The sequence below is a fragment of the Neophocaena asiaeorientalis genome, unplaced genomic scaffold (assembly GCF_003031525.2).
Source record: "Neophocaena asiaeorientalis asiaeorientalis breed wild unplaced genomic scaffold, Neophocaena_asiaeorientalis_V1.1 scaffold124, whole genome shotgun sequence".
Taxonomy (NCBI): Eukaryota; Metazoa; Chordata; class Mammalia; order Artiodactyla; family Phocoenidae; genus Neophocaena; species Neophocaena asiaeorientalis.
In genome coordinates this window covers 15,892,685-15,916,879 of record NW_020174135.1, presented here as the reverse complement: position 1 = coordinate 15,916,879, position 24,195 = coordinate 15,892,685, and the positions used below count along the sequence as shown (strand labels likewise).

Genomic DNA, 24,195 nt, shown 5'->3' with positions numbered 1-24,195 from the left:
TCTCCTTAAAGCAGAGATTGCTGGGCCCTGCCTCCCGAGTTTCTGATTGAGTAGGTGATGCTCACGCTGCAGCTGGTTCAGGGACCACGTTCTTGCAGGGGTGTAGACCTTGTGTAACAGCGGCAGTTAGCGGGCTTGGCCTTCCTGCGGGTTGATTTCATGAGGAAATTAGATTCAGATGTTTCTGTTTTTCCACAGTAGAAAAATAAGTTTGAGAACATGTCTGTGTTCATTTTAATATATTCCTGTTTTTTGGTTTTTTTAAAAAAAAAAACAACCCTAGCTGAGGGAAACAAAGTATTGTTTTGCTCCTGGGAGAAGTGGATATTTTTTGGCATGTGTAATTTTGGAATTAAGAGACTTGGTGATTTCTGTGGCATTTACGGAAGCACTCACAGCCTAATCATTCTGGCTGTTGTAGCTTTTTTATTTTGCGTGTAGCACCTGGTATCCCTGTATCTTTCAGTCAGCCCTACTGGCTGTTGACAGTGTTGCCTTAAGTTGCTGGACTGGTAGCAGAGTGAGGATTAGAGCTACTTGGAACTAGGATTTGAACCAGATTTCGGAGAAGAAAGCCCTTTTGAACTTTTGACCTAAAGGATATATTAGAGATGATGTAGTCCAACTTCCCTGTCGAATGGAAACAGGAAAGGTTACTATTTAAATCCAGTCACTTATGAGGCCCCTGGTCCCTGCTCAGCACCCTCTTCCAGTTGGGTACCTGATGGGGTTGAACCAGAGGGCCGTGCTGGCCGCTAGAGTCACCACATTGGAACACTGGGTCATCCCGTGAGTCTCCGGGACCATTGCCCGTAGGGACGCTCGGGTTCAGGGCCTCAGCCTGACACTGGAGACCCTGAGTGATGAGGCCTCGTTCTGTCCAGCTAACCTCGTCCTCCCAACACCGCGCAGAAGCCCTTGTCTGCCGTTGGTCGGCACACCTCTTTTATGTTCTGTCCTGTTACCATGCCCATTTTGAGTTTTGTCTAGCAAAGAAATCAGTTAAGCTACTAATGTGATTTGCGTTAACGAGCAAAAAAAAATTCAGGCATGTCTCACTTTGTTGCGCTTCCCAGGTACTGTTTCTTAACAAATGGAGGGTTTGTGGCAATCCTGTGTTGTCAGACGACGGTTGACATTTTTTAGCAAGAAAGTATTTCTAAGTTAAGGTATTTACACTTTTAAAAAAAGACATAATGCTATTGCACATCTAATAGACTACAGTACAGCGTAAACATAACTTATGCACTGGGAACCCAAAATTCGTGTGACTCGTTTTATGGTGATACTCGATTTATTGCGGGGCTCTGGAACTGAGCCTGCAGTATCTCCGAGGTCTGTCTGTAAATAAGTAAAATTGATGGACGTTCAATATCAGGGAAATATTTTTTTAAATTTCTGATGCTTACGTGTGCCCCAGATGACGAACTGAGGGTTAGCTTTCTGAGTTATGTCACTGGGAAACCGCATGCTTTGGGGCACTGCCATCAGCCTGAGCTGCAGGTGATAGGGTGGGGAGGGGCAGGGGAGGCACATCCCACCTGCAGGCTCTTTCTCATTTGACTGTGAAGCCGCCCTGAGCGGTTTACCATGCGCCTGCGCTAATGCTCTAGCATTTCACTTGCCTCTTACTAAATTAGACGTTTACTGGAGACAGAGACATCTTACTTTTTAGCATCTTTCTTCTACTGCTTAACATACAGAGCACCACGAACAGGACTGGGTCAGTTGGTTTTTAAATTTCAGTGTTTGCACGCTGGCCAGTAGACTGTGCTCTTATGTCAGAAATGCCTGTTGCTCTCACTGGCTCTTTGCATCAAATGTTAGAGTTTGGAAGGAAGAAGTTGGATTTGGAATATTACAGTCACTTTTCTTTCGATTCATTTTTGTTTTGTTTTGTCCAAAACTCTTCATTAAAAAAATGCAATTGATTCAGATTGTGTTTTTTAGCCTCTTCAGAAGCTCTGAGGTTAAGATTGGTAGCGGAATTGGGCTCCAAATCGTAAAAGAGCCGAGCAGATCTGAATTGTTACCATTTATATGAAAAGAGGAAGAGTCACTTCTTTGGGGCAGGGCTGAGAGGAATTATAGATAATGCCTCAGGATGTTCAGTGGAAAGAGAAATAGTGTTGTGGCTTCATGGACCGAGTGCCAGAAAATGAGCCAGAAGCTCTGAATCTGCGTTCTGCCCTTCACTGTCTTAGCTTAATAAATTCAACACACACACCCCTGCCTGCCTGCCTCCCTCCTTCCCTCTCCCCCTGTCTCAGGGGCCAGAGTGCTTAAAGCACCCGTTTGCCGGTGAGTGGGTGCCAGTCGGAGGGTCAGGTGACCATGCAGCGTCCCGCCGCACTGGCATCTCCCTGGAGAGTGGCGCCGGTTCTTGCCTCGTTATTTTGCCTAGTGACCCGCGGTCTCTTCCAAGTTGTCTCATGCACATCCTTGCAACCCACCTCTGTCACAGTACGTTAGCAGAAAGCAAGGAGAGCAGTTTTCTTGTCACCGGTGGGCGGGGTCAGGGAGAACTCCCAAGATGACTCTGGTTGGCTGGCAGCGCTCACGTGTCCTGGGGGAGTAGCCGTGAGTGCGGCAGGTGTTGTAATGTCTTCGCGCTGTCCCCTGGAGTGAGACCCTCTTCTCCGTGTCTTTCCGAACCACAGGCCGGCAGACCCCCCTTCTCCCCCAGCCTGTCACTGAATCTTCCCTCCACCTCCGTGTCTTCCAGGACCCTGATTCTCCCTTCACAGAAGGAGGGCTGGGTAGGCACTGGGAGCCCTGATGGATGGAGGAGGAAGGACAGTCTTCCTCAGCAGCAGCGTCAGGCACTTGGAAATGGTAGAAATCAGATAGAGGCTTGGATGTGTTGGAAGAGGGATTTACAGTCTCTGGAGTCAAAGGAGGCTGCCTGGGTCACGTGGCCTGAGGGTGGGGGAGGGCCGGCGAGTTGGTCGGAGTAGGCGATGCTGGAGGGTAGAGCAGTGCCCTCCTGGGTGGGCTCCTTGCCCCGCAGAGGCTGCCTGAGGCTCCAGCGCTGAGGACTGTCATGGGGGGGGGCGGGGCCCTGGCCTCTAGGCCTACCTCTCAGCTTGGTCTCATGAAGACCACCCTTTTCCAAAACAGAAGCGGGTGCCTTCTGTATGCAGTGTTTGTAACATGGTATTACTTCCCTTTTGACGTGTTATTGGCGTTTTGCACATGGCCTACCTTTTTAAAGAGTCTGACTTTCTTTGGCCCAAGCTTTTAAAAACAAAAGAAACTTTCCACTCACCGTGCACCTGAAATGCCCTTCTCCTTACCTGCTCTCTCTGTCCCAATCCAGTGCTGAGGACACAGGATCATTTTCCAGCTCCCATCCAGCAAAGTCTCACTTTATTAAAAGAGTCTTTATTGTTGGGAATGTCCTGGCGGAGTCCCATGGTTAGCACTTGGCGCTTTCACTGCCGGGGCCTGGGTTCGATCCCTGGTCGGGGAACTAGGACCCCACAAGCCTCGCAGTGCAGCTATTTTAAAAAAAAAAAAGAGCCTTTATTGGAAGAAGATTTGATAATTGAGCTGTTGCTCCCCTGGAACTTCTCAGCAGTTGGTCTGTGTGGAGAATTGCGGCAGTAGGGAAAGATGTTTATCTTTTGGATCCTACCTTCAGGTGGAGAAGGGCAATCCTATAATCTGTCATCTAAACAAGGGACACTTTTGTTTGCAAGACATGCTGAATCAAATGGGATGTCAGGACATGGGATATAGTTGGAGACGGTGGTCACCTTGGGTCAGAGGCACCCAACTGTTAAGATCCATACTGTGAAAAAAAATGCTGCGCAAGGGTTTTGAGCGTTTGTTGTTGTTGTTGTCTTAAGCTTGGCCCAAAGAAAATCAGACTCTTTCAAAGAGTAAAACGCCAATAACACATCAAAAGGGAAGTAAAATCATGCTGGAAACACCACATACAAGAGGGTACCCATTTCTATTTTGGAAACAGGTTGTCTTCGTGAGACAAAGTGCAGCGTCAGGGGATCAAGTTGACACCGCCACCTGGGAGGTCCCTTGGATGCTGTGCTGGTGGACGGTTTGTCGCTACTCGCTTTCTGATGACCCACCGACATGTCCACACCTCCCACCCTCAAGCCTGCTGCAGAGCGTTTGAGCTGAGGCGCAGACCTAGCCAGATGAATCCCCTCATCCCCTCCTTGCTTTGTTTGATCTGCATTTGCCTGTGGGCTGAAATCCCAGTTTCCTGTTAAGGTGGAGGTTTCACATCCCTTTGTAACGCAGTGTGCCACGCCCTCTCTGGTTGGTTTGCCTCCCCCTCTGGTCCCACCCTGGCCGCTGCCTGCTTCACAACCCGCCCCCCCATCCCTACACACAGCACACTCTGCCTTTGCTCCCTCCGCCCCTCTGCACCCCTGGCTTCACCCTCACCTGCCAGGCAGCTCTGCCGGTCATCTCCTCTGCTGGTCCCTCCCAGTTCCCCAGCAGATCACTTCCTGTCTTTCATATGCCCTACAACCCGGAAGTATTATGTGTCCCTCTGTTGTTGTTTTATGATTATAACTATTTCTTTCTCCTAGACTACATTTTTAGCTTCTGACAGCTAGGGTTTATTTTATTTATTTTTTACTCTCCCTGCCTTACACGATACCGGCACATAGTGGATTCTCAAGAAATATTTACGGAAAGAGTGAACGAGGACCTCATCTCTTCCCCCCTTCCCTCCTTTTCCTGCCCCTTCACTGAAAGCTCACCTTCCTCTAAGTGCACCGCGGAATGTGCTGCTTCTTGCCTTTGCGGGTGTTTCCCCCTCTGCCTGGAGTCTGCTTACATCCTTTCTGGCACTGCTCGCCCGGCTCTCCAGGTCCAGTTCATGTAGCAGCACCTCTGCTGGGCCCCCCAGCCCAAGAGGAGAAAGCAACTCTTGTGCCTAGGCTGTCCTGGTTCCACAAGTTTCCCCCTCCCTCCAGCCCCGGTCTCAGCTCGGAGGCTGTAGCTCTTGTTCCTGTTTGTAAGCCCAGAGAGATCCGGGCACATGGCATCCTGCTTGAGTTGACTTCAATAGTAGAATCTAGTAATAGAACCTAAGCTCTGGTGCAGGGTCGCCAGCCTGGAGGAAGGGTCACTTTTTTCTAATCCTCAGAGGTGCCCTTAGCTCATCAGGCATCTCCCTCACCCCCACCCTGCCATCCAGGGCAGGTGCTTTTTGTAATTCTCACAAAGAGTCTGTGTAGACCAGTAGAAGAGGCCCGCCTAGGACTCTGATAAAAGGTGAGCGTGGAGGAGGGATTGAGGGAAGCGAGCACGAAGGCTGGTGTCAGAAAAGCATCTCAGGGAGCCAGCGGGATGGCAGGCAGGAAGGGTCTCCGTTTCATGCTGATGTCTTTGCAGAATCACTGCTTCAAAGCCCACAGAAGGGAACCCATTTGCTTGTGGTGGTGGATATAGAAACTTCTACTTGGGGGGCAGGAGGCTGAGCTGGGGCTGCCATAGAAGGTCAAGACCCTGCAGCAACCACTTAGTCTTAGGGTCAGGATGGAGCCATTGGCACGAGTCATGGGTTGGGGAGCACATGGCTGTCATTCCTGACAGGAGAGGTAGAGGCAGTGGGCCGGGCTCTTCACGGGCAGTTACAGGTGGGGTCGGTGGGACCACTCTCAGTTCCCAGGGAGGCTTTTAGGTACTTTCTGATGTGGCAGGGATGAGTCCTGCTGTTTGGCCACAACGATGTGTGCAGTTTGGGGTCCATGAGTCATGCTTTCCTAAAATGGGGTATAAGGAAGGAGGGGAGCGAGTCACGATAGCCTGTTTATTGAGTGCATCCTACGTGCCAGGCGTGGCCTGCCCTATCTACACAGGAGCTCGTTTGATTCTCCCCAAAGCCCTTATGCCGCAGGCCCTATTCTTCTGTCCATTTTGCAGACAAGGAAAACACGGCAAGAAAGAGAAGTTGCAAAGTCTATATACCACTAGTAAGTTTTAGAGCTGTGAGCTGACTGAGAGCCTAGGCTGCAAGGTCTATATTACCACTAGTAAGGTTTAGAGCTGTGAGCTGACTGAGAGCCTAGGCTGCAAAGTCTATATTCCACTAGTAAGGTTTAGAGCTGTGAGCTAAGCTGACTGAGAGCCTAGGCTCTCAAGTTCTTTACAGACTCCTTTGAGTGCTTCCAGGTTGGCTGGCCCAGTGCATGGAACGTGCTCTGAAGTCATCAGAATCTGCCTTTATGAAGAGGGAATAATTATCTCCATTTTTAGGTGAGGAAGTTGAGGTTCAGAGGGATTGTCACCAGCCCAGGATGAAACCGCTCTGTAGTGAGTGGTGGGACCAGCGGAGTCCAGATTTATCTGACTTCAGAGCTCGTTCCCATGGTGCGTTAATACTCATCTTGAACGGCCAAGGGTCAGCCATTGGATGGGCCGTTGGCCTAGGTGACTGTTAGATTGGATGACTAGGCATTTTTTAAAAAGCAGATTTAAAGAACTAGCCAGTGTGTGTGGTGGCAGCTAATCAAGTGCCTAGAATTGTGAGTGAATATCATCAAGTGTTAGATTTCGAATAGATAAGTAAGATCTGTTTTTTTTTAAAACTTAAAATACCTTTTCGCGTTTCAAACTGTATTCTTTTTCAGGTAAGCTCGTATCTTAAGACATCTAACCTTTTGTCATAGGCTGAAGTGGTAACCGAATAGGATCATTTTAGTGCAAGTTTTAGATCTACCCTCCCCCCTTTTCCTCCTTAATTATGATCAGAGTCTTTATTCGAGGTTACAGCGGGTGGAATGCTTTTGAGACTATATAAAGCTGCTCCTTAAAATTGAGCAATGCTGGCAAAGACAGACCAAGTCCAGAATTTGATGCGTTCGTGCAGAAAGTTTCAGGACCCACATTTCACAGTTGCTTCTTTATTGTGTGGGTTGAGCCTCAAGTTAGACCTGTTTGGGTTGCTCTCATTTTTTCTTTTGGCAGCTGGTGATTTAAAATTTAAAACACATACGACTCGGGCATTGGAGGGATGTGGCAAAAAAAAATCCTTCTGTCTTCCAGTAATTGAGACTGATGGGGACTTAATGCCACCTAATGATAGCTCTGTGGCACCAGCTTACTCCAGTCCCCACCGTCTACATTTAAGTTGTTAACATTTTGCCACAGTGGCTGCATCTATCTTTTTTTTCCTGAAGTATTCAAAAGTGATAATTCAGACCTCATGACACTTAGCCCCTAAATACTTCAGCCTGTGTCTCTAGGAGAAAAAAACAAAAACCCTCTTCCTTCCTAACCATCATGCAGTTTTCACAAAATTACCGATAATTGCCCGCTGGACTCTATTACCTAGTCCATTATCTGAATTCCCCCAACCGGCCCTGAAATGCCTTTTACAAGTGGGCTGCTTAAACCAGAATTCAGTTGAGAATCATGTATTGCAGTTAGCTGTGAGGTCTCTTAAGACCCTGTTAATCTAGAGCAGTCTTCGCTCCCCTTTTTGAATGACCTTGAGGGGTCAGTAGGTCGTCTCTCTGACCACATTTGATTGTTTCCTGTGGTATCATATAATGTGTTCTTCTTTCTCCTGGGTTTCCTGTACCTTAGGAGTTGGATCTAAAAGGTTGATCAAATTCAGTTGAAACTTGTAAGACAGGAATGGGGGATGCTGTTTGATCAGGAGGGACCCAACATCTGGTTGTCCCGTAACTGATGATGCTAAAATTCATCCCTGGGTTAAAGTCTGTTCCCTCCACTGTTAAATTACATTTTCCCCCAGGGGACCAGCAAGAAATGGGCGAGGTGATAGTTTGGCACTAGATACATGTAAATTTTAAACACTAATTTGCTTTTTCTCCCGAAGGATTAGAAATTGTTTTTTCTTTTGCCCCTTTTGGAAAACAGCGCACAAAAGAACTCTCCTCCTTTTACAGATTGAGAAACGTTGAGGCCATAAGTACCTTGAGGGTCCCCTTGCTAACTGTCAGCACTTCTAGGACACGATGAGGCCAGGGTTTGTATAGTGTCAGGGTTTGTATAGTGTGGGTTCTAGACTGAACCCACAGGTGTGTCTCTTTGGCCCGTGGAACACTAAAACAAAGAAATAAAAAATTTGAGCCAACGTTTGGGAGACTTTGTATTAAAAAACCAGATTCCTAGGTTTCTGGAGAATCTCGACGACCTAGACATCCTGGCCCGTGTTCCTGTGAGGCCGCGTGGCTGGAGCTGTGTGCTGGTAGCGCCCTTTGGGTAGGGCCGTGCCCTTGGGGTCACCATGGACCCCACACCTCCTGCTGTGTTGTGTGTGGCTGGTATCCCCCACTGACCTGGCCCTGAGGTCCCTGGAGGGACCGCCTGCGTTGGGTGCTGACCCTGCCCTGGGCGGTCTTCGGCGTGTAGAGCTGGCCTCCCTGAGGCACACCTGGCCCCTTACGCTCTGCTGACACTGTGTCTGTGACCTGCCAGCTCTGCGCAAAGCTCCCTCTCCCTCTGGAGGCCTGTTGGAGCGCCTTAGCTGTCTAGGGCATTGCTGAGAATCAGAACACAACACTAACGGCCTCTGGGCATACTTCAAGACAAAAGTATCTGTCTTAAATCCTTGTACCTAAGAGCTCTTACAGTTAGTCATGCCGGAGCACAGAGCACCCAGCTCTCAGACTCTTTATTCTCATTGTTCTCCCCGACCCCCAGACCCTGAAATGACGTTGAAACGTATTGACCCTTTCCTCCCAAATAAAGGCCTCTTCTGATTCTGCAGCAGGCGCACGGCTTTTTATATATTTGTGCTTATCTCCTGGTCTTTGAACGGATGAACACATGCAACCTCCTTTTTATAAAAAAAATGGAAGCGCGGAGTCCTAACCACTGGACCGCCAGGGAAGTCCCTGCAACATCCTCTTAAAATATGTCGATCACCGTTTGCACACTGTTCAGGCCACCAGGTTTCCCAGACAGAAACGTGAGGAGTGGCAGATGGGTCAGTGCGCAGGGCAAGCACGTCTCCATCCTGCCTTAAGCCCCAGGCTTGCTGTCCTAGAGCCAGTGCTGTAAGAATGGATGTTTAGAATGACCTGGATTCCCTGAAGAGGCCATGCTGGAGTATGCACTGATTCAGAATTCAGGGACTATCTGATCAGTTTTAAACTATACCCATATAGACTGGCCTTTGTGTCTTTCCAGTTTTGGTAAATAAGGGCGTGAAGTAGACGGGCCACATTTATGTACCATTCCCTGCTGTTATGTTAATGAGAACCCCTTGTTCAGAATCCCCCTCTTTGCCTCAACTCTTGACACATGAATGTGTTGGCATCTGTCACCTAAAGGGCCTCGGCTCTGCCACCTGCTTTAACACAGAGAGGAGGGAAAATTGCAGGATGTCTCACCCTTACCTTCATCAGTGATGGACGATGCTCTGGTCCCTGAGTCTCTAGGGCAGGGAATTTGATGCGTTTTAGGAAGATGAGGGCGCCCCGCATGTAGCAGTTGCTTGATAAATTTTGTTCATCTGGTCACAGTGGAGCCTGAGAAAATGGAAAAGTTAAAAAGCAGCTGAAGAGCCGTGGGCAGTATTTTAATCCACTAACATAACGAATTACAGAGGGCACCAGTGGGGGGTGGAAGTCTGAGGATGCCTCTGGGGAGTGGTGAGGTTGGACCCTCTGCCTGACATCGCTGTGTCCCGGGGCCCCAGCATCCTTCCTCTGCCTCTCGCCCCGTCTACCCACCCAACCCCGGCCAGGCTGCCTCCCTCCCCTCCTTCCTTCCTTCCTCTCTTTCATTCCTCAGCTGCCTGCGTCCCCCCAGCTCACCCTTGCTTGATCCTAAAGTTTATTCTCTATTTGTCTCCCAGAAGTTCCCCTTTTGGTGATGGGAAAGGATGTAAGGAGCCTAAAGTATTATAAGGAAGGGAATGTTGCCAACTTGAGATGAGTCAGAAGTGAAAGTGTTTTGGGATGTGTAAGACAATGAAGATAATATTTATTTCACAGAAATGGAGCCTTCAGGAGCACAGCCAGTAGGTATTGCATGGAGAGAGGTCTGACGTTCAGATGGCGGAGGGTGTATGCTATAGTTTCACCACTAAAGGAATAAGGGAGACGTTCCTCTGTCTGTTAACGGTTCCCCAGTGTTTTAGGTGAGGGCTGACTCTCCAGCTCATTCTCAGTGGTGAAGCCTGGAGGCGGCCTTGAGGGTGGGCTCGCTGTGCACCTGCACTGACAAAAACGGCACCACTGAAGGTGAAAAAATCGTTACACCTAAAAAGAAATTTGCATTTCAAAATTTTCAACATTGCATTTCCCATTTGCTTTTCAAAATGCACACTCCACCATCCATTTTGGTTTGCAAGGCGGAAACAGAGACACAGATGTAGAGAACAAACGTATGGACACCAAGGGGGGAAAGCGGGGGTGGGATGAACTGGGAGATTGGGATTGACATATATACACTAATATGTATAAAACAGATAACTAATAAGAACCTGCTGTATAGCACAGGGAACTCCACTTCGCTGTACAGTAGAAACTAACACATTGTAAAACAACAACTATACCCCAATTTTTAAAAAAAAAAATCCATTTTAGATGTATCTCTCTGGAACCCCAAAATATTATTTTTCAGATCCAAATCTTGTATGTTGGATTACTGCATCTTCTAAGAAACATTCATAAAATTATTTCTATTTAATGTTTATATTTAGGACAGGAACCTGGTTTTTCAGACTGCCTTAGAAGTTTAACCAAGCTGGCAGGTTCTCCAGTGGTAAAGACAACCTTTTCTAAGTGCTGCTTGCAGGCAGTCTGAATCGGGGCCAGCAAACCTTTTCCGTAAAGGGCCAGAGTAAATAGTTGAGGCTTTGCAGGACTTACAGTCTCTCAAGATAGTACTAAAGCAGCCAGGACAGTATCTAAATGAATGGGCTTGGCTATATACCAGCGGCTTGTGGGCCACAGAGTGTGCCCGCCCCTGAGAGTATAAGCTGTTGATTCTCTATAACATATGTATTTAGAACTGGGGGTGCCAGTATTATTTGGTCATGATTTCCAGATTAACTATTTCATTGAGCTGTTGGTTGGTCAGTGACAGACAGGAATTTAGCCAGTATTGACTTTTTGGGCATGAGGGAGTAGGGTTCCTAGATGCAGCAGTAGCTTTTAATTTTTTTTTCCTTTGCTCTCCAAGGGCTGCATGCTTACAATACAGCTTATGAAACGTTTTACATAGGCACTGCGGATCTTAAAGTCTGCAAATGAATACAACTGAAAAATGTTTTTGTCTTAGAGAAAATGATTTCTCAGTGCTTTGTATATAACTACATAAGAAATAAAGTTGAATTTATATGCATCCCAGCAGATGCAGACCCATCGTTTAACTTAGGGTGTGGCCATTAAAATATTGCCTCTTTTCTCTACCAAATATTTCTTAAACTTATGACCTTACTGCCAGTAATGTTTAATAAGGAATCTGCAATGTGTAACTCCTCAGTAAATTATTAAAAGAACTGGCATTCCTACTGTATAATATCAACACAAGTGATGCAAAGTATGCCTTGCCCCAGTGGGTATGTGCTAACATTCCTTCTGGCTTGCGCAGAGGGATGGGGAATAAATAAACTGCAAGGTTTGTTTCCAGGTCTGTCTTTGGTTGTTACAGGTATGTTGTTGTGCTTCCCCTTTTGAAGAACTGATTATTGTTTCAAAGTCTCTGCTATTTTTAGATGCTCGAAATTAGGCATTCAAGATTGGAAGGTAGAGAAGCAGTTGAAAGAAATACTGTGTTTCAAGTTTGAGGGCAACTGGTTGTGAAATCAAAATGGATGAATCATGACTTTATCGCAGTTTCTTTTTCTTTTCGCTAGTGAGAAAATGATAGTGTCGGTTATATAGCCGCTCTCTCTCACTCTCACTTGTAAACCCTTGGGAGTTCCTTGCACACAGTGGCTTTAATTTTGTTGAAGTGATTTTCAATGTTATCTGCAGTTTGGACAGCAGAAGAAAACATGCAGATTCCTTTCTTCCAAGATGGATTACTGGCTCCCTGCAGTGTGATTTCATTTCCTCTCTGTTATTAAGTATGTAGTCGGTGTGCTAGAAATGAGATTTGAGTGACTATATACCTCAGTCGGGCTCTTTTGTCTGCAAAAACAACAACAAAACCAGTCTCTTGGCCTGAAATGTCAAAATATTTGGTCTTTCTCTGGACTAATCTTTCCCAGCCGGTGACTCCACCGTCTGTCTGGGCATCCAGGTTAGGGACCCGGGAGTTGTCCTCGGCTGTCTCATCCCTCCAGCTCTGCCTGGTCTCCGTGTCTGTGCCGAGGGCTTCCTGAGCGGGGGTCACACCTTCACGTCTGTCTTCTGCATACAGAGAATGCTCCCTCTCAAACAGACCGTATTCCGCTCCTGGCCGACCCTCCAGCGGCCACTCGTTGCGGTGGATCAAGGTCCCGGCTCCTTAGCCCCGACTCCACCGCCCTCCTGGGCAGCCGTTGGCCTCCGCCTCCCCCAGCAGCCGTGCTCAGTCCGTGCCTCCCAGTGAGATCTCCTGCAGGCAGCTTTCCCTGTCTCTGCGCCCACCTCGCCCCGGTGTGCAGCCTCAGCTTCGTTTGCACATCACTGTTCCGTGGTCACACTGCACGGTGTTGGGACTTTGCTAGACCATCATCTCCGCACCCCGCTGTGGTCCCACACTCCCACCCCTTTTAACGCACCTGGCAAACTATGGTGCACGCGCATTCCTCACGGCCTAGTTGGTTCTCAGAGCCCTCCCTGCCACTAGGCTGAATTTATTTTTCCTGCTTTTGTACCCTCCCAGTGACTTGTACATGCCCCTATTTTCCTTACCCTCTCATCTCATAATTTTTAATTTTATTTTTCTGTATGCATTGTTAAGCCCCTCATTCTTTGCAATACTCAGGTTATTACATTTTAATAATATAAAAAGTCTCTACCAGCACATACCACATTACTTTTAGCTCCTTCCTACTTTGAAGTTACCACAATTGCCTTTAACTTTAAGGAGTGTCTCACCCTTAACCCCTCTGTCCATGTAAAGTTCACTGGAGGAGAGGAATTGTGAAGCGTCCCTAACCATCAAGGCTTCTGAAGGGCTCTTTCTTGTGTTAAGTGTCCACTGGGGTGTATGGGGGATTATAGCTCCCTCTGGTGGCCAGATCATCAGGTGCATTTTTTTCTGGACTTTTAAAATGGTATTCAAATCTCATAATTCTTTGGAGTTCTTTTTTAATTTTAAAAATAATTCAAATCTTGTTTGTTTTGGCAGGTATTTAAATCATTCTCAAGTAGTGACACTTATACAGAGGAATGAATAATTTTACTTTAAGCATCCCGTACTTTTTACACAGTTGGGTTTTAAAGTAGACAGTGCATACCATTTAAACTTTATTTCCCCCCTTTTTCCTTCCCTTCCCCTGCCAAATAATTTCCTAAACTTGTAGAATCATCAAAATAAAACGCCACGAACTACAAAGGAATAATTTACTAATATTGGGAAGAAATGAAATTCTTCCAGTGAGGGTCCAGTATGGGCCCAAAGACAAAATGAATTTAATGCATTTTTAGTTTCACGTCTTAATGGATCAGAGCTTCAAAACACATTTCGTTTTCTTTATGAAAGGAACTTCCAGGCTGACATTCTTAATATAGAAAAATATTATAAAGAGTTAGCTATATCCACGCTAATATGGGAAACAGGTATGGATGGTCTCAAAAATAATTGTATTTGGCTTTGGAAATTTAAAAATATCCTTTAATATGGTTCTGTCTGAGGTTGTGGGAGTTTTTAGCATTACAGAGAAGCTAATGAAAGCAATCCATGACATGAAAAACAGAGCCAGGGAAGACTAGAGAGGTTTTACCATTTTTCTCTTGTCATCTCTTCTGTGTAGCTAAATTTTTAAAGATGCATGTAGACAGCAGTGCTTCTCAGATTGATGACAGTGACCCTCAAAGAACAATAGTAGCAGCAATTTAAATTGTTTTAAATGCAAGATTGGCTAATTTTCTCTCAGGTATGCTTGGGGTTTTTTGAATAAAATCCTGTTGGGAGCAGGGGAAGGGGTCATGAGTCTTCATGGGCAGCCTGCCTGAGTGAGTAGGTTACAGTCAAGGGCTTATTTAAACAGCAGGGAGTGGCTCAGACACCCCCAGAGGAAAACAGCACGGGTCATTTCTCTACTCATTTTGCAATAATGTTCTTTTCTCCCTTTGCCATTTCTCCATGTCTGCAAATACTGACAAAACACCATGAGGGCTTTCAGTGGGACAGAAAAATTGGGGAGGTACTAGGGAGAAAAAAGTGTGTGTCAGTTTGCGACGGTGTTAAAATAGTTTAATTTCTTTTCAGTTGAAGACATTTGGATTTATTAGGGCTGTCAGGAGGGTTCTCATGAGATGATGTTCTCATGTGACAGCTCGTGAGTGCTGAGACATGAGACAAATACAAGGTCTATTGTGTGACATCTCCCCCTGAAAAAAGCCAGCCTCCAAAGCGAAGAGGTGAATCAACAACAACAACGAAAAATCCTAGAATCATCTCAGCTGAGGAGAAGATGCTGCTTAAGTGGAATGGTCCTTCTTTTCGGTTCAGAAGCGTGAGAGATAGATGTGATGCGAGCTCCACGGGCTGCAGAGAGAGGTTCAGCCGTCCGGAGGGCGTTAACCGTTATCACAGGAGACGTTTTTTGGTCACCATGGGTCCCAGCCTCACTCAGCTTTGCCTGCCTTTTGCCCGCCTCTGGCTTCATTTTATCCTCCTGGGCATTTGTGGTGGATCGGAGGCTTTCTCTGTGGAGTGGACTAAGTAGAGTGTCCCTCCTAACAGTGAGGATGGGAAAGTAAACATCGCCGCGCCTGAGAGGCTGGTACGTCCTGTAAGCAGGGCCTAAAGTTGGGTTGAAATGATAAGAATGTACAGATTAAAGAAAAGTGTGGCAGTCCATTGGAGAGAGATGGATCAATTCTGTTCCATCTTTTTTTTTTTTTCCAAAAAAGAAAAATCCCACAGTGCCAATGGGCAGCACAAGATCAATAGTTTTCCAGTTTGATAACGAGAAAGGCAGATGGGGGGGTATTTACATATTGACGTGATATAGAAAACGGTGTGTATTTATTGTGGAAATCTCAGTAGACACGTGAGAGAGGAAATTAAAAGCCCCTCTCCGCCTTCTGCCCCAGGCTTGCTTACCCTTTGACCCTTTGAGCATAGCCTCCCCGTCCCCCCATCTTGGTGTGTGTGATGGGGGAGGGAGGGCATGAGAGTCCCACTGTACGATCCTATTAACTTGTTTTTAACTCCCCAGTGCACTGTGGGAATGTTTCCGGGTCACCATAAGTATCTCTGTCTTAGCCAAGTAGAGTCTGAGAATGCTGCAGAGCCAGTCAGTTGAAGGGCAGGTCACCATCTCTTCAGGTCCAGAGCAGCCAGGACTTGGCTTGGCAATGGCCTCCTAGTTCATTTGGCCAGAAGTGATAGCAGCGGCCCTTACTGTTGTTGTAGCTGGACTCTTGTAGTTCGTACCTTGATTTTCCAGGTATTTTTTTGAGTGCCTCCAACGTTCCACGTACTGGGAAAGGCACTGGGTAGGAGGAGAACTTAGGGTCCCTGCCCGCTCAGAGCTTAAATTCCACACTCCCTTCATCATCGAAGTCTTTGGCCAACTGCAGAGGAAGCCACCGTGAAAGATGCCCCCACCTCCCCACCTTCACCCCTGGACCCCTTGCCACTGGGAGTCCTGGCTGGAGGACTCTCATTCCTGGTAACCTGGTTGTTACTGGTGCTACATGATGCTCCAGATGGAGGTTGCCTGTTAGGCATCCTTCACCCTTGGTGTGAACACTTGCCCAGACAGGTGTGCTTATGTTAGGACTTAGTGAATCCTTAGCTGGGAGTCCCCGGCGGTGCCATCCTCCAGCAAGCTCTCTAGGTAGGATGAACGCCATCACCTGTACCCTGAGCCACAGCTTCTCACCCCGCTGTGGCCACTCCTTGCTGAGAGCTCTTTCTGGAGCATCCGTTTTGGCTGATTGAGTTGAGTATTCCCTTTAAAGCTCTTTACCGCACTCATGGGCCTGTTAGCTACTGCTGACTATTTTTTACCCTTGTGGGTATTATTTAAGCTTGCTTCTTCAAATGTGAATAACCTACGTTTTACTTTGGCTCACTCTGAGTTTGCAAAAACCTTTTTTAACCTAAGAACTTCCTTTCAAAAAAAAAGTTTGCTTCTACCCTCTTCCCTTTTCACCGTCTGTTTTAGTCATTTCAACTTTGGATGTCAGAGGAATTCCGGGTTCATTTACCGAAAGAAACAATGAGTTATACGAGAGTTATAAAAGGAGAAACCACAACCGAAGGGAAGGAGGCTTGTGCTTTGCGGCCCTCAGGATTGAGTATGTTGGTAGTAGACTGTTGGACTTTTAGCGGAGGGGGTAGGTGTGCCTGGCCTTGGTGTCACCATCTCTGAGGACCTGCCGTGTTGCAGAGTTGCCTCTTGTGGGAGAAGGTTCTGGGGTCGGGTGTGGGTTTCCCTCTCACAGGGCTTCCTCGCTCTTGATTTCCCAGCCAGCAGTCTCCTGGGTGGTTTTGAACGTGGAGCTGAGGCTTCGCTGGGGATGCTGCCCGGACCATCTCGGAGGCCTTGTGGGGCACGTGGGACGGTGGCTCACAGTTTTCTAGAGGAGCAGGGTCAATCTTTAAAGTTTCTCTCAAGGATTAGCACGTGTCTTCCAGAAGTGTTTTTCAGAGTCTGGTTTTTTGGGTCCAAGAAGGTGTCCTTTTTTAAAGCCCTGCTCACCCATCTCCCGCAACAGGAAATCAGCCCTGAGTAGTGGTCGCTAATCAGTGATGCTAATTAATGATGGTCCTCGGTCTCAAGGCACCTGTGTTAGAGGGCAGTACGTGTGTGCACCTGAGCGAGGAGCACAGGTTCATGCTGGCGCCACGGGAGTGATGGGGAGGCCTGTTGTGAGAGGACCCTGGGGTGAGGTTACTCCAGTCTGTGGCCCAAATGTGACTCACTTCCCTGGAAGTTTCTGCTCTGGGCCTTGGAGTTAGGAAGAGTTGCTGGGACCAGATTTCAAAAGGAATGATCCGTTTCCCATAATATACGCTTTAAAGCTAACAGTATCCACAAATCTTAAGATTTTTTTTTTTTTCAAAAGAGGCTCAAAGTGGTTTCATGTCAGTGACAACAAAAAATTAGAGAAGCTATGAACGACCAGACTGAACTATGTCTAGAGTATGCATGGCCAAAAATACGCCAGAAAGATTCAAGAAAGATTAACTGGGGATAATACTGCCAGTTTCTAAGAACAGAGAAAGAGCCAATTTGCTTAATATAAAATGACAACCTACAAACCAGTATAAAGACCTACAACCTAATTGAAAAATGATCATCAGAGAGTACAAATAGAGAGAGAAGAGGGGATACCAGTGACAAACGTAGTTAACTTCACTTACAATAAAAGAAATGGCAATTCAAGCTCTAATGAAAAACCTTTTTCAGCTCTCATGTTGTCAAAAAGTAAAATTTTTAATTGCAATATGTTGATATGAGTGTGAGGAAATGGCTCCCCTTTGACCTGTTACTGGAGGGTGTTGAAGTGGGTACAACCTCTAGCAATTTGGAAATGCTGATCAAAGTGACAAGTGCCGTAGAGCCAGCACTCCCAGTTCTGCCAGTTTATCCAAAAGATACACTTGCACATGTGTGAAGTGATCGGGATACAAGAATGCACATTCCCTTGTTGATACAATCAGAAAAGATTAGAAATAACTGAAGTGTCTGTTAAAAAACAGCTGGTTCCTGTGTTCCAGCCTCAGCCTCAGCTGTGCTTTCCCACCCTCCTCTTCTTCTTTTTTTTTTTTTTGCTGGTTTTATTCTCAGCAAGGTTTCCTCTCTTTGATGGAAGCTCTGGGCTCACATTCGCAGCAGAGAGAGGGTGGCCCCGGCAAAGTTTAGGACTTGCCTTTTATTGGGTCACCCCCGACCTGTGAGCTGTTGAGTGGAATGTTCTTTAAAGTGACCTGTTGTGGAGTAAATCACTCCTTTATATTAAAGAAAAAATCCAGCCCAGTGAGTCACACGCCCTCCTGTCTTCATTTCCTCTTCGTGTTCCTGGGTCTCTCTGTCCCTTGTTGTTATCATTTACAGATGAAGCAACAGAGTCCGAGACGTACTGTATTTTGAGACATTGTGGTTTTATGCATTATAATTAAATTGTTATCATCACGTCAACCGTAGGAGGTGGAAACTATTCTTTGCGGTTTCCAGATGAGAAAAATCGAGGATCAGAAAGGTTAAGCAACTTGCCTAAAGCAAGGAAGTGGCAGAGCTGGGTTCCACCCCAGTTTGCACAGACTCTGTTCTCATCCTCACTGCCTGTATAGCACCTGGGGCACCCTGGCCTGGCTCCCAGACAGTCTGATGCAGCTGGTCTGAGGGGAGGCCTGGGCATTGGTGTGTACAGCCCCCAGGGGATTGGAATGAGCTGGGTACCACTGGTCTGCGCCACGAGCAAAGGATGAAGGTCCCTGATGGTCTTCACGTGGCAAAGGACTCAGACCCCTTGTTCTCTGCTTCCAGGCAGAAAGCTCTTGTTCACACTCTCAGGCCTGTCTTCATGCAAGAAAGTAGAATCTGAGGCAGGAGGGACTGGGCATAGTGCCCAGTGCTGTGAGGGTTCTAGAAAAAACTCTCTTCCCTGTGTGTGTGGCTGGCGGCCTTCGCTGGTCAGCCGTTGTCAGTTTCACGTGAGGTGGCTCCAGGTGGCCTGGGGAACCTGGAGGAACTTTTTTTTTTTTTTTGCGGTACGCAGGCATCTCACTGTTGTGGCCTCTCCCGTTGCGGAGCACAGGCTCTGGACGCGCAGGCTCAGCGGTCATGGCGCACAGGCCCAGCTGCTCTGCGGCATGTGGGATCCTCCCGGACCAGGGCTCGAACCCGTGTCTCCTGTGTTGGCAGGCGGATTCTTTTTAATTTTTGCGGTATGCGGGCCTCTCACTGTCGTGGCCTCTCCCGTTGCGGAGCACAGGCTCTGGACGCGCAGGCTCAGCGGTCATGGCTCACAGGCCCAGCTGCTCTGCGGCATGTGGGATCCTCCCGGACCGGGGTACGAACCCGCGTCCCCTGCATCGGCAGGCAGACTCTCAACTGCTGCGCCACCAGGGAAGCCCAACCCGGAGGAACTTTGTGACGTCCTCATGTTTGTCCTCTTCTGGGCATTACATTTCTGCACTCATTCCTGGAAAAGTTACTCAACCACATTGGCGGGTGGCGGACAGGAAACTGGGAGAGAAGTACAGCTTCTGGATGGAAAATCAGACACACGGGGTGAGGACTGGGGGAAGGGTTAGGAAAAAGTCTTTTCTTGGGGTTCTTGTTGTCAGTTGAAAAAAAATGCACAACATGAGAGCTGTGAGTTTCAGTTTTTTGGGGGGCCTTACTGAGGACCATAGCCTTGGAGATAGCCTCTCAGATAGGTCTGCAGCCCAGCCCACATCTGGGTAGAAGGTTGTCACGGTGAGCAGGTGTCTCCATGAATGATTTTAGTGCTTTTCTGGGTAGGAGAAGATGCAAGAAATTGGGTTCATAAAATCTTCTCCTGAAAATATCTATCTAAAGGCCTGTTTGGCCAGATTTCCCAGAGCACAGAGTGTCCTGTCCTGAGCTCCTTTCAGGGAGTGTGAAGGTCAGGGATGGCAGAGGCTACTGACTTCATTCCTGGAGGACCAGATTGCGCGCGACATTCTTTTAGTTGTCACTGTAAACCAGAAGAGGAATAAAGCGGACATTTAGAAAACTACATGATTAGGATTTAAGTTGAATGAGCTTCATGACGTACAAACGTTGTACTTAATACTTTCCGTAGGTGGATGCTCACAGAGGCTGTGTGGTCCAGTCAAAGCCAGGACCTACATCCGATGAGTAGCATTTTCTCCTCTTTTCAGACAGGGCTTCACTAACCCTACTGGGGAAAAAGAGATGTAAGTCAAAATACACGTATAGAAGTTTAGAGTTGAAAGAGACCTTAGAACCAGGGGTTCTTCAGCCTGGCTGTACCTTAGAGGAGCTCCAAAAATATATTGGTGTCAGGGATCACTGGAGACATTCATTCAGTTGGCCTGGAATTGCAGGTAGAGGCAGGATGAGGGCTTGGGCCTCCTGACTGTGCCCAGTCTGTATTCCAGTGACCACAGCAGGCATAGCGTCCAGCCCCAGGGCCCTCTCCAGGTCTGTGTCGCTCAAGTCCCACAGTCCCTGCTCTTGACCTTCCAAACGGCATCACACTCCTGGGCAGGTGTGTGCGCAAGCCTACCATCCTCTCACACCTACTCTTGAATGGTGGAAATTGAGTAAAGGCACACTTAGACCTGTACTGAGGAGAAGACGGTCTCTCTTCACAAGTAATCAGGATGTGTTAGTCTTGCAAGCGGGTTCATTCATTCATTGTCTTTCTAATGAAAATGGTTGCACAGCCTAATATTCTTCCAGTCGGTCTGTGTGGCAAGATAGAAGCAGGGTGTTAGTTCTTTCTCTGAACTGCTCTCCAGTATCAGAGACCGAACCCTGATCTTCCCTCCCAGGCTCCTTTGTTACGCAGCAGGGCTGGGATAAAAGACTTTTCTTTCAGCTGTCCAGGGTGCCAGACAGAGGAAACTGGACCAGGGCTTTGTACACCCCCAGTGACTCAGAGAGCCTTTATCCTCCTCTGATGTTTACTCAACACCCGATACCTCCTGGGAATCTTTAAAATTGTCGCGGAAAGAAACCATCCTGCCTCGGGTGCCTATTTTTAGACTGTATATAAAGCCCACGTTGGATTTCTGCTCCCTTTCTCTCTCTCTCCGCTAAGCCTGCTGTTTGAATGGCAACGGGATCTTTTGTCTTTAAAAGTTCAGCACCTCTGGCTAGTTCCCCATCTGAACCCCAAAGCCCTGGAATGCTCTGGGGTATCTTTTCTTTCTTCATTCTGACCAAAACCGAAACCACAGGTGATGACCTTTACACCAGAGCAGTTGAAATAATACAACTGAGGGGAAGGAAGCTACTTCAAAACAATGAACCTTGAGTTAAAATGAGTATGAGTTGGTCTGTCTTGATCAGCCCCGGCTGTATTGAACCTGTTCAGTGAGACTGGTTTGAGCTTTGGGCTCTTCGGTGGGCTGTCCAAGTTCAGGACAGGTCCATCCGATGGTTATGAGCTGAAGGAGTGTTGCCCGCCATATCAGTAAACAAAGGATGTTGTGACCATCGAGCCCTGGGCCACTGCAGCCGCCCTGACTGTGCACCCTGAGGGGATTCAGGATGGAGAAAAGCAGGATACTGGCCCTAAATAGTTAAGGTGCATGTCAAGGAATGATTTCAGTGAGTCCAGACTCTTGTATCTTCCCATACGTAAACATCTCAAGTTAAATTCACTAACTTTTTTCTTTAATTAACAGTAATCTTTTGATGTCCTCTGTGGTTTTTGTTGCAAAAACTCTTATATATATCCCAGCTCCCCCCTTACCTCTTCGGAGCAGTCCCTCAAGAGTCATGTGAGAGGCTGCCCCTCGGGCTTTTGTCCTCAGCAAAGTCCACCGAATAAAAAACATAATTCTCAACTTTTAGGCTGTGCATTATTTTTTAGTGGAGTTCGGTGATAAACTATATACAAAACAGGATTAAGGTGTTGAGGGGGATCTTGATCGCATTCTCATCAGCCTGGGGTGATTTCCTCCTTGGCCAGGGGTTTTGGCTTTCTTTTTACGTGAAGGTCACTGTGTGACTTTCAAGGCAGTGATGATTCAGAGTGAAGCCCGCTACCCAAGGGCAGTGGTGGGGGCAGTTTTACATCCTCTCTCCTCTTTTTGCCTTTTCTTCCATTTTTTCCACCTCTTCCCCGTCCTTGCTTCCTTCTTCCCCATCTCCATAGGGGGCCATACAGGAGAACTCAATATCTTTTGTATTTCCTATTGAATACAAATTTTATGATTCACGTTACTAAGTTTAAAGTAGACGAATTGAATATTTTATATGGAATTCTCTCTAAAAAAATCAAAACTTCAGTAAAACCAAACTGAGTGTTCCTTTAGGCAAAAAAAAAAAATTTAATTGTTTTTAAAAAAGGATATACGCATAGACATAGAAAAGACTGGAAAGGGTGCATAACAAAATCCCAACACCGTATCAAGGTGGTTAAGATTATCTGTTATTTTTGCTTTTTTCATTTCCTAAATTTTCTTCTATAAAAATATTAATGTTATCAAATACAGAGAAAGAAAAATGTGTGGGCCTGATGATCTAACTCACATACTTGAACTCATCCTGAGAGAATACTGAAGAATTTGTTATATCCTTATAGAGTTGAAGGATGTATGTTTATATATATCCTCTTATATATCCAGAGGTTTAGCTATAAGGATGAAGCATTGTTTGTCATAATGAAAGAGTTAAAGCAACCTAAATTAATTATGGTAAATGTCTAAAATGGAATAGTATGAAGCCATTAAAAGTGATGTTGCCTGGAAATATTTACTCATATGGAAACATTTTATAACATTGAGTGGAAAAGTAAGTTGGATTGGTTTGTATCATTTGATTCCATCTCTTTTGTAAGAGATCTTACAGATATGCTCTACACATACGTAGAAATATAGAAGATCTAAAATATAAAAGATCTGTTAATAGTGTTCAGAGAACGGGATTCCTCTGTGTTTATTTTATTCCTTTGCGTGTGTGTGTGTAATTTTTCTGTAAAGAATCAATATAACTGTCATGAAAATTGGGAAAGTTAATTTCAGTTTTAGAAAATTGCCTCTTTACCTGAGTGAGAACCTGTGGTTTAAACTCATAGTCAACCTTTTACCCCCATTGTTAAATCCATCTTCTTCTACCTTCAAGAGAATTAAAGCAGTGAGCTTAAATGGCAGATGGATTCCCGAATGGATTATTGATAATTATAATGGCTGAGATTTTTAATTGCCATTTGTATCAATGAGTAGTTTTTTTTCTTTTCTGTTGCGTTTGGGATTGTACAGGAGAGACAACAGTTCTGTTTATCAAACCTTACTGCACATTAGAAGCTTCATCGTAAATAATGAAGCTTGTTCAGAATGGTGTTACAATAAGTGAAGCTCTGAGCCCACGGGCCTGGCCATGGTACCTGTGATTTCAGAATTCAGAAGCTAGTTCTGTGTTTGTTGAGGTTTTGCAGTTTAGTTGCCTGGGCCAAGGCTGTCTCCAAGAAGGCTGGCTCCAAAGTAATTGGTAAATTACTGAAGAAGACATTGGCCGTGCTCCGTAGCAGCTTAAAATTTTACTGGTGCCGTGAGCTCATTACAAAACAATTGCAGTAAGCTTGAGCTTCGTGCGTAAGCAGTGGAAAAGCTGTGCACAGGTGACATTTATTTCAGAAAAATAAGACCTGGATGGGCAGTGAGAGGCCGTCTGCAAGAAGCCCTTCCACCCTGGAAACCCCAGAGCCAGCACGGTACTCGGCACACGGTAGGAGCTTGAAAAATTCTTGCCAAGTGAACTGCTGACTTGGCTTTTCAAACCTGGGCTCCTGTGTACATAAGCCCGGATCATGTAACTGCAGGATGAGAAGGTGTTCCTTACATACAAGCATTTTGAGACTAAGATTAAATGAATGGTCCAGGATCACAGATGACTCCCGATTCTCTACACTGCTGACTGCGCGTCAGGTGCACCATTGATTCAGTACCAAGAGGAGAAAGTGGCAGGCACGTTCCTTGATGACTTTCCGGTCAGAGGCTTGCTGACTTGGGAAAGGTTAAGATGTTGAGTTGCCTTAAATAGAGCAGAGAAGGTCGTCAGTAGCATCACTAGGGCCGATTCTCAGGTCTCCTGACTCCCCCAGTTCAGTTTAATGATTCCGGTTAGTCCTCTGACAGTTGACCACCCGCTGTGCTGTCTATTTTTTTTTTTTTTTCCTAGGCTGCCTTGATGGGCTTTGAAGTGTCCACCTGGGTCCTTTGTCCCCTGCCTGGCCCGATGCAAACCTCAGTGCTTTCTGCTCAGTTGGTTTGTGGGGATACAGCCCACAGGTGCTTGTATCTGTCTTTCACTGGAGTTCTGCCACCGTCTTTTCGTGCTGAAAGGTGCTGTGCTGGCAGCAGGAGAACACAGCAGCTTGGACCTCCAGAAACTAACCATCAGTTACTAATTTGAGCTCAGCCTGGCCCTTGAACGTGGGCCATAGATTTCTAGATTGG

The 24,195-nt window shown here is 46.6% G+C and overlaps 1 protein-coding gene across 3 annotated transcripts in view; it reads left to right on the top strand.

Annotated features, from left to right (window-relative positions):
• The window catches only part of NEDD4L (NEDD4 like E3 ubiquitin protein ligase), a 335,334-nt gene that overhangs the window by 104,379 nt on the left and 206,760 nt on the right, over nt 1-24,195 (top strand). The gene's annotated exons all lie outside the window — the stretch shown is intronic.